At 47.0% G+C, this 9,546-nt stretch overlaps 1 protein-coding gene across 3 annotated transcripts in view; it reads left to right on the top strand.

The window, feature by feature from the left end:
- Window positions 1–2,596: 2,596 nt before the first annotated feature.
- PRR14L (proline rich 14-like) overlaps window positions 2,597–9,546 on the top strand; it is a 41,612-nt gene continuing 34,662 nt past the window's right edge. The window contains exon 1 of one of the 3 annotated variants that reach the window (XM_010828812.1): window positions 2,597–2,760. The gene's annotated coding sequence lies outside the window, so the exon portion shown is untranslated. The other 2 variants (XM_010828814.1, XM_010828813.1) reach the window with 2 other exon arrangements.

Below are 9,546 nucleotides of genomic sequence, written 5' to 3'. Positions count from 1 at the left end.
ATTTCTTTGTTTTTTAGTAGCTAGTGAGAAGTCCTTCCGTCCGGAATTTCTTTGTTTTTTAGTAGCTAGTGAGAAGTCCTTCCGTCCGGAACAGAATTAAGGGGACTCTATGTCCCTGACCCTTAGGGGAATTTGATTCTTTGTCCTGAGCAATGTCTATAATTGGTGTCATATCTTAGAAATACACATATTTCACTTTTTAATTTGGCAAAAATTCATAAAAACAAAAAAACGACGACAACAACAACAAAAAACCTTGTCAAGGTTTGAGACTTTGCCCAGTCTAAAGCTGGGCAAAGCTAGGGAAGGCTGGAGCAGGTAGCTGAAATACTGGGGAGTCAATAGCCTTGGTTCTACAACCACCTGTGGGATTGCCTGCTTTTAGCTGTGTACCTTTACACAAGATAATTCTCTCTGCTCAAATTTCTCCCTTGACAGATGGGAATTAAAAGTATGTGTTATTCTTCCTTCACGAGATGTTTGAGGGCCAGATGAAGTGAAGGACATGTTACATTAGGTCTTTGAAATTAAAAGAACTTAAAATGCCATGTCAGTTCAGTTCAGTCGCTCAGTCGTGTCTGACTCTTTGCGACCCCATGAATCGTAGCACGCCAGGCCTCCCTATCCATCACCAACTCCCGGAGTTTACCCAAACTCATGTCCATTGAGTCGGTGATGCCATCAACCATCTCATCCTCTGTCGTCCCCTTCTCCTCCTGCCCCAACCTCTCCCAGCATCAGGGTCTTTTCCAATGAGTCAACTCTTCGCATGAGGTGGCCAAAGTATTGGAGTTTCAGCTTCAGCATCAGTCCTTCCAATGAACACCCAGGACTGATCTCCTTTAGGATGGACTGGTTGGATGTCCTTGCAGTCCAAGGGACTCTCAAGAGTCTTCTCCAACACCACAGTTCAAAAGCACCAATTCCTCAGCGCTCAGCTTTCTTCATAGTCCAACTCTGACATCCATACATGACCACTGGAAAAACCATAGCCTTGACTAGATGGACCTATATTGGCAAAGTAATGTCTCTGTTTATTAATATGCTATCTAGGTTGGTCATAACTTTCCTTCCAAGGAGAAAGCGTCTTTTAATTTCATTGCTGCAATCACCATCTGTAGTGATTCCAAAAGCATGGAATTTATCAGGAAATTGGCTCTCATTGACTTTTAAGGGGTTGAATGATGATACTTCTTTGAGGTCCCTTTGTGCTTACTACAGAGCTAGGAGCAAGACTAGGACTAGGGTGAGGTGGGTGAGGCTAATGAGTTGTTCAGTCATAATTCCGGTTTGACTCTTTTTGACCCCATGGATTGCAGCACACCAGCCTTCCCTGTCCTTCCCTATCTCCCAGAGTTTGCTCAAATTCATGTCCATTGAATCGGTGATCCTATTAACCACTTGCCTTATTTAGGGCACAAAATGCTAAGGGCGTGCCAAAAAACTCAGTGAGATAAATTATAATGTGATTGTTTTGAAAGGAAGCGTTACTACAAAAAAATCCATGTTGAACAAAATATTACATTTTAAAAATAAAGATGAGAATAATAATGGTGCAGTGCCTGTCATCTTAGAACCTGAGGCAGAAGACAAACCAATAACACTGGGTTTCTCAGATCCTTGTCTGTAGGCATGCAGTGGCCTGAGGAAGAACCTGAGGTCTTGCATACTCCTGTAAAAACGTGTTGAAATGTCTTAAAGTGAGTTTCTAGTTATTTAATCCCAACAACATCTGTAGTAGCCTATATGTGAAGTGCATGCATACATGGACGATGGATAGACTCACTGGATGTAAACAATAGTGTTGGCATTTGGGTTTCTGTATCTCCAGCCCTAACTAAAGCTGGGAAAACCACTATCTCAGATAAAACAGTCCATATGTTGACTGGTTCAAAGATACCTTGATCAAAGAAGAGAAAATTAAAATCTCTCACAAAACTGTTAAAGTTTAGCTCTCTAATCAGCCAAAAAATAACAGACTTCTGTTTAAACACAAGACTGTGTGATTTGGAGCAAGTTGATTGCATTCTCTAGACCTCAATTCCCTCTTAAAAGAACATTCTTTTCCTTCCTTCAAATATCTGCTTAGTGTTTGCTTGCGCGGGCACTGCTTTAGGCGGTGAACAAAGAATGATGAACAAAACAGACAAGGGTGGGAGAGAGAGATGATAAAAGGAGTCGATAAATAGATGATGGCAATTTCAGCTAGTGTTAAAGCTATGAAGAGATGAAAACAAAATTCCAGAAAGGAGAGGGAGCAGGGGAGTGACATGATCTAAAATACTGATTCCAGGTATAAAAAGATATCTTGGGCTGCCAGGGTAGAAGCCGAGAGATCCCAAGAGCTGCAAACATTAGGGCCACAAAAGAGGACTGGACCAGGGTTGGTAGCAGTGCAATCAGACACTGGGCCTGAGGCTCAACAGCGGAATCAAAAGGTGTGTTCCCCTTTAAGAGTCCTGGAGGCGGGGACGGGGCAGAGGCCGCCGGAGCTGGCCGAGGGCGGGAGTCCCTACAGGGAAGAGCCGCCTCAAGGGTGCGCGCGCGCAGTGCGGGGGCGGGACTTGGGCGAGTCCGCATGGCTGGCTCGGGCCCCGGATGAGGAAGTGCAGGGCGACCATAGAGACGAAGAGGCTGTGGTGGCCGGAGCGCCCCCGGGCTCTCTCGGCTCGGCTGGCTCAGGTAGATTCGGCGGCTACGGGGTTGCGGCAGCAGAGGCCGGGCTGGCGGGGCCGCGCGGGCCGCGGAGCAGGCCTCAGGGTAAGAGGCTGGGGGCGGGAACGCTTGGGGCGTAGCCGCCCCGTCCCACTCAAGCCCTAGCGGACCCTCAGCCGGATGGTGCAGGCTGAGGGAGAGCCCGGGTCCCCCGCCCTCTCGGAGCGCCGACGGGAACGCAGGCTGCGCTGCGGGCGCCGAGAGACCAGGGGAGAGGGAGGAGCCCAGGCCCCGCGTCGCGAGGGCAAAACAGCTTCTCGGTGTCATGGCCCCGGCGGGGGAAAGCGACTCCTCGTCGACCTCAGTACGGCGGGGGACCCCCCAACTCCTCTCCTCGGAAAGGCGACGCCCGTTGTCGTGGGCGAACGCGCGACTCTGGCTGCATCGCGCTTGTCAGCGGAGGGAGACCCGCTCCCGGAGTGCGAGGGGGCGATTCTGAACTTATTTTCAGGAGGGATAAGACTTGTCTTGATTTGGTCAGCGCCCCTCAGGTGGAGAGAAAGATTCAAGTTGCCTAAAAGTGAGCGAGATCTTCCTTTCGTGTAAAAGCTAGAGTTATCTTCCCTCATATTTTTCGCCTGTATCCCGGTATATGGGGAGGAAGACCTAGAATTTACTTAGCGGCGTTAGTCGGCCTTTTTCCCCTCCCCCAGCCGTGTCCACCGACGGAGCCTTGCTTCTCTGCCCCCGAGTCTTCTGGTGTGCCTTGAGCTCTTTACCTTTGCACCATGAAGAGCGTAGTGTTTGGGAGTGTGAGGGATGCAAGCTCGTGTGTCCCACTTTCCATCTTTATGACCTTGACTCACAGCTTCACCTTTAGTCAGTTAGCCCATCTCTTAATTTCGGTCTTCTCTTCATAGAATTGTCCTCAAGACTACAGGAAATTTCGTGTAACTGTTTGGTACATAGTAACCTTTTGGTAGACTGTTGCTATTAGTTACTTAATTTGTTAGGAAAGGAAAGTAGTATCTTCCATAGAGAAACAGATTTTTCCATGCGTGCCTCTCCCCATCCCTCCCCACCGCCCCCCGCGTCCCTTCCTCACTAGAGAGGAGGCTTTTAACCCCCGGGGGGCAGAGAAAGAGGCGCTTTTACTCTTTTAGATCCTAAATTAACAAAGCTGTTAGAGTAATCTGGGGGAAAAGACTGTTTGGGCAAACAGGTCTGGAAGATCTGATAGGAGAAGCAGCCTTCCCTTTGTCCACAGAAGCTATCAGTCCTTCCCGACTGGTTAGAGCTGCCCTCTTCCACTCCGCGTACTTGCTCTTCTGATGAAAAAGCTTCCCTCTACCTGATCTGCACACCCCTCACCCCCAGAAAGGAGATTCCAACTTCTTTCTCTTGCTCTCCCAAGAAAAATATGATTCTAGACCTTTGAGATGAGTGCCCTTTCCTGCTGTATCTTTGGAGTGGCACAAATGGTTTCTCTTCTCCCCTCCCTTTGAGAAAAGGATGAAAATCTCTTATGCAGAGTCTCTGTCAGTAGAAATCAGGAGCATTTTCAGTGTTTCACTCCCCACTCCCAACCCCCGTGGAGACAGAGGGATCCTTTTTCTGAGTGCTGATAACAGGAGGAACAGGGAAGCTGTGCCTGATGCGCTTGAGATTTCCTGTGCACTCTTTTCCCTTGTGGAAGAGCGAGGCCCTGTTCATTGTGTGGACTTCCCTGCCCCACTTTGAGCTTGTCTGGAGAGCTTGTTAAAAGATCCTTCTTCCTCTGTCCCTCAAGAAGAGGCCCCTTTTCCGAATTGCCTCAGAGACTGGCTACAGTGTTTGAATCTTTGGAAAAGAAAGGCCCTTTCTCAAGGTGAAAGGCCTGTGGGGAACTTCTGAGGTCCCGATCACTATTGTGAGTATTGTCCCCTGACACAAGTGTGGCAGCGCCCAGTGTTCTAACTGCTTCATTTCGTTAAGAGCAGCCCCTTTGCTTTGGGAATTAACGAGAAGGGAGACCTTCAGACTTGGGATTATTGGGGCACATGGCTTTCTGTTCTACTGTTTTCTTTGTTTGATTCTTTTTTTTCTTATTCTTCTTTTGCTTAGTGCTGTAAACTTTATACCCCCAGAACTTTTGTTTTGGGGAGTGTTTGAATGACTAAAAGTTGTCACTTGGTCAGGTTTTTAATATTACTATAATAAAACGTATTCTAATGAGGCTGAGAGCTGCAGTGTTAGTTAATCTTTCACTGGTAGTCTCCCCACCCTCCCCCTGGCTTTTGTCATCTGGTGGGATAGGAGTTAACACTTCCCAATTGCCTGAAGACACGCTAAAGAACAGCTTTCTACCCTTTTCGTATGTAAAGTGGTCTTAAATTACCTCCTTTGCCCTTGCAGTGGGGATTAGTCTGAATTCTGTACCACTTTTGTTGGCGTCTTTAGGTGCCCTGTGCCAAAACAAAGTGAAATAGAAAAGTTATTTAGAGTCTTGGGAATTTTATGGGTTGGCAGGACTCTCTGAGGTTATTTTGTTTGACTTGTCCATTTTACATGTGGAAAACAAGCCCAGGAAAGTTCAGTGGCACACACTCAAGGGCGTGCTGAGTGTGAGGGGCAGGATAGGGACCCCGGTCTCCCACCTTGGAGACCAAAACTAGACTACTTCCTAACCCTGACTCTGCCTTTGAAACACAAAGACTGGGAGATGATTGTTCTCAATTGAAAAATGATTTCTTCTGTTGGAATAATTGTGCTGCCTACTCCACCAAATGTTAGTCTCCACGGTAAAGATGACAAGCCAATAGCAGTAAGAAAGAGTTGTTTGTGAGTCTATGGGTTATTTTTCCCTTGTACCTCAAACTAGGTAATTATCTGATGTCTTCAATCCAGTAGGTTGGTTATAAGTCTGTAGTAAGCATTAAGCCATAAATCTCTGTCTACATTTTATAAGCACGTGCTATACTTACTTTATTTCAAGTATATTTAAAACTTTAATGGAAAAACTTTTATGGTTAAAGGAGAAAGGTAACATTTAAAAAATACTGATAAAAGTAAAGGGATAATACACTTACCAGTTGTTATTTATTGCTTCATATTTGGATCTTGAGATATAATATTTTTAAAAAGTTTAACATGTATTACACACTCATTGTAAAAAAAGGGGGGGAGATATGTCATTAATAATCCTATCACTCATGGTTGCATTGTTAATATTTGGCTTATAGTTTTTAAAAGATTTTTCCTGTATGGATGTAGATACATATTTTACCAAAATAAAATAATCCTATTTTTTAATATGGGCTTTCCAGGAGGCACAGTGGTAAAGAATCTCCCTGCCAGTACAGGAGATACAAGAGACACGGGTTCGATCCCTGTTTCAGGAAGATCCTCTGGAGGAGGGTATGGCAACCCACTCCAGTATTATTGCCTGGAAAATTCCCTGGGCAGGGGAGCCTGGTGAGCTACAGTCCATGGGGCTGCAAAGAGTCAGACACGACTGACAACAGATAAACACACAATGTTTACCTAGTTTGATAAGACATCCCAGACAGCTTTCTATGGAGAGGTATATTTCTATACCGTCTTTTTTTTATTGCTCCACTGAATTCAGAAATTTGAAGGACTCAAATGGTAAAATTTTGTTTCTGCTGTCTTTGTGGCACAACCAAGTATCTTGATAGATGGAGAGTTTAGTGACATGCACTGGTGAGCTAAGAATAATTGTAAACTGCTACTCTAGGCTTGCTTCTAAATACTACTTCACCTCTGAGGCTTCCCTGGTGGCTCAGACTGTAGAGTCTGCCTGCAGTGCAGGAGACCCAGGTTCTGTCCCTGGGTCGGGCAGATCCCCTGGAGAAGGAAATGGCAACCCACTCTGGTATTCTTGGCTGGAGAAGCCCATGGATGGAGGAGCCTGGCAGGCTACAGTCCAGTCCGTGGGGTTGCAGAGAGAGACACAACTGAGCAGCTTCACTCACTCACTCAGCTCGGGGTTTCAGCTGAGGCGCTGAGCTGTTTGTGGTGACTCCACTACACACTGCTGAGAAACTTGAGGACGAGAAGGGCTGAAGAGAAAAAGGAGGGGATGTCTGTTTTGCTTGAATAGCCGATATGCATGGTTGTTTTACAGGTTGAAAAGTCTTAGAATTCTGTCTCTACCAAACACACGTATTGAGAGCCAGTAGCTTTGTGATATCTGGCTTTTGTATATTGGAAGTCACCTTTTAGTCACCAAGCTTTCAATTTTGTTTCGGTCCACTTGGTTCACAGCATAGGTGGGGGCACAGGAAAAGTAATAGCAGTTTTTCCTGAGGAATATTTTGAGCCATTTTTTGGGGTGATCAGTGTTGCCCCTCTGTGATAAAGATCTGTTTAGTGTGTGTGTGCTTGTGCTTGTGCGTGATCCTGTGTTCAGAACAAAATCTTGAGTTAGGACCATGGGGATGGAACAGTGAGATGTGGTGGAGACGCAGCTGGCGTTGGGTGCGTGTGGATGAGTGCTGACTACACGGCGTGTGGACGGTCAGACAGTTACATCTGGGGATTCACGTCTGAGCTCTAGGGTAACGTGGTGCCATTACTGAGAGAGGCAGCAGGATCAGAAATAAGTGTGTAAGGTTACTGAGAACATCTTAACTCATCCTTGAATCTCACAGCTGTTTGCATGGACAACACTCAATTTTTCACTGGGTTGAGTGTGCTCTATTTTAGACATGTTAAGTTTGGGGGAGGGGGGCCTTCCCTGGTGGCTCAGTGGTAAAGAATCCAACTGCAAAGCAGGAGGGTAAGAAAGACATAGCAACCCACTCCAGTGTTCTTGCCAGGGAAATCCTATGGACAGAAGAGTCTGAGCAAAGTCCATGGGCTTGCAAAAGAGTTGGACACAAGTTAGCAACTAAACAACAAGCTTTGAGAGGGTGCCATCCTTGTGAATGAAACATAGATCACAACTTGAGAAAAGGTTGGGGCTATGGACAGGTTTCTTTTTTTAAAAAGTCAACTTTGTTAAGATACAATTCATATACCATACAATTCACAGTGTAAATTGTACAATTCAGTGGTGTTTGGCATAGTCAGAGTTGTGCCCCAAAGCAGCACTGTCCATCAGCAGCCACTCCGTTTGTCCACTTCTTCCAGAAGTTGTTGTTCAGTCCCTTAGTCATGTCCATCTCTTTACCACCCCCATGGACTGCAGCCCGCCAGTGTCCTGCCCTCCACCATCTCCTGAATTTTGTTCAAATTCATGTCCATTGAGTTGGTGATGCCATCCAGCCATCTCATCCTGTCGTCCCCTTCTCCTGCCTTCAGTATTTTCCAACATCAGGGTCTTTTCCAGTGAGTCAGCTCTTCGTACCAGGTGGCCAAAGTATTAGAGCTTCGGCTTCAGTCCTTCATGAACATTCAGGGTCGATTTCTTTTAGGATTGACTGGTTTGATCTCCTTGCTGTCCAAGGGACTCTAAAGCCTTCTCCAGCATCACAGTTTGAAACCAATAATTCTTTGGTGCTCAGCCTTCTTTGTGGTCCAGCTCTCACATCCATATGTGAGTACTGGAAAAACCATCGCTTCCAGAAGTAGGCGACCACTAATCCACTTTGCAGCTCTAGATTTGTCTGCTCTGGACATTTCATGGAAATGAGATCTTATAACAGTGGTCTTTCCTGATGGCTTCCTTTACCTGCATGATGTTTTCAAGATGCATCTGTGTTGTGTCATGAACCAGCATGTTGGGTCTTTTCATAGTCGAGTAATACTCCATTGTGGATGGACGACATTTTGTTGGCCATTCATCTGTTGATAGACATTTTGAGTTGTTTCTGCTTTTTGGCCCCTGTGAACAGTGCTACAGTGAACATCCATGTACAAGTTTTTGTGCAGTCGTGTGGTTTTTGCACATGTTCCTCAGAGTGGAATCGTGGAGTCATGTGGTTCCTCTGCCTAAAGGGACAGTTTTGAGTCACCTTCTTGGCAGACAAGCTGCATGAAAAGGCAAGGGCGTGAAGAAAGTGAAGCCGGGGAAGGCGTGTCCAGGGCAGGATTTGAAAAGCCCTGCACGATGGCGGCTGGCAAGACCCATGGAGCCTCTCCAGCCACAAGACCATCTCCTGCAGTGGGCTTTCCACTTCTGCGCTTGCTCTTGTGGTCTGTTTGTGATGTGACAGTCAGAAGCTGGATGGTGTCTGTTGAGGTGAAAGGGGAGCTGAACCAAATTAAAAAGGAGCACTGCCAGCCTTTTTTGGGAGGGGCCTCAATAGCAATTCCATTGTTATTCCCTTAACCCCCACGTATCTACACACACACGTTGGCCTAAAATCCAGAGTACCCCTGGAGATATCCAGGAGCTCGCAGAGAAAGGGGGAACGAACTCCAAGAAGGAGGCCTTGTTGGCGCTCTCTGTGGAAGTCTGCGAGCCCTGCCGTGCTCCTGTGGTCAGCGGCCTCTCTCTCCTTATTTCCCTTTTGGAGTTAAGTCTCTTCTTACGTTACCTCAGCCTCGTGGATCAGCCGTCTGCTTTCCTATAATTTCTAGCATTTAAATTAGTGGTGTCACAGTGTGCCCTTTCGTTTTGAGTAGGGTTCCTTGAGAACACAGAGGTGCTCAGCGGATGAGAGCACAGGGGCGGGAATAAACTGTCCACCACGGGTCGGAAGACCAGGAGAAGGGCAGCATGGCGCACAAGGAGAGAGCCTGTCATCCGCCCCCCACCCCCTTCCTCGGTCCCAGCTCCAGTCCAGGCAGCACAAGCCCGTGGAGAGGACTGTCCATCCCCCTGTCAGCCCAGGAGTGTTCAAGGAGCAGGGCGCTCAGTGATGGGGAGGCAGAGCGTGTGCCTTTGTGGAAGCGATGCGGGTGGGCTCCCTCAGGGAATCGGGGTACACATAGAGACGGGACCCA

Source organism: Bison bison, unplaced genomic scaffold (assembly GCF_000754665.1).
Source record: "Bison bison bison isolate TAMUID 2011002044 unplaced genomic scaffold, Bison_UMD1.0 scf7180017864495, whole genome shotgun sequence".
In the NCBI taxonomy this organism is placed as follows: domain Eukaryota; kingdom Metazoa; phylum Chordata; class Mammalia; order Artiodactyla; family Bovidae; genus Bison; species Bison bison.
Note: the sequence above shows the minus strand (reverse complement) of the source record. Positions and strands in the feature narration are given on the sequence as shown.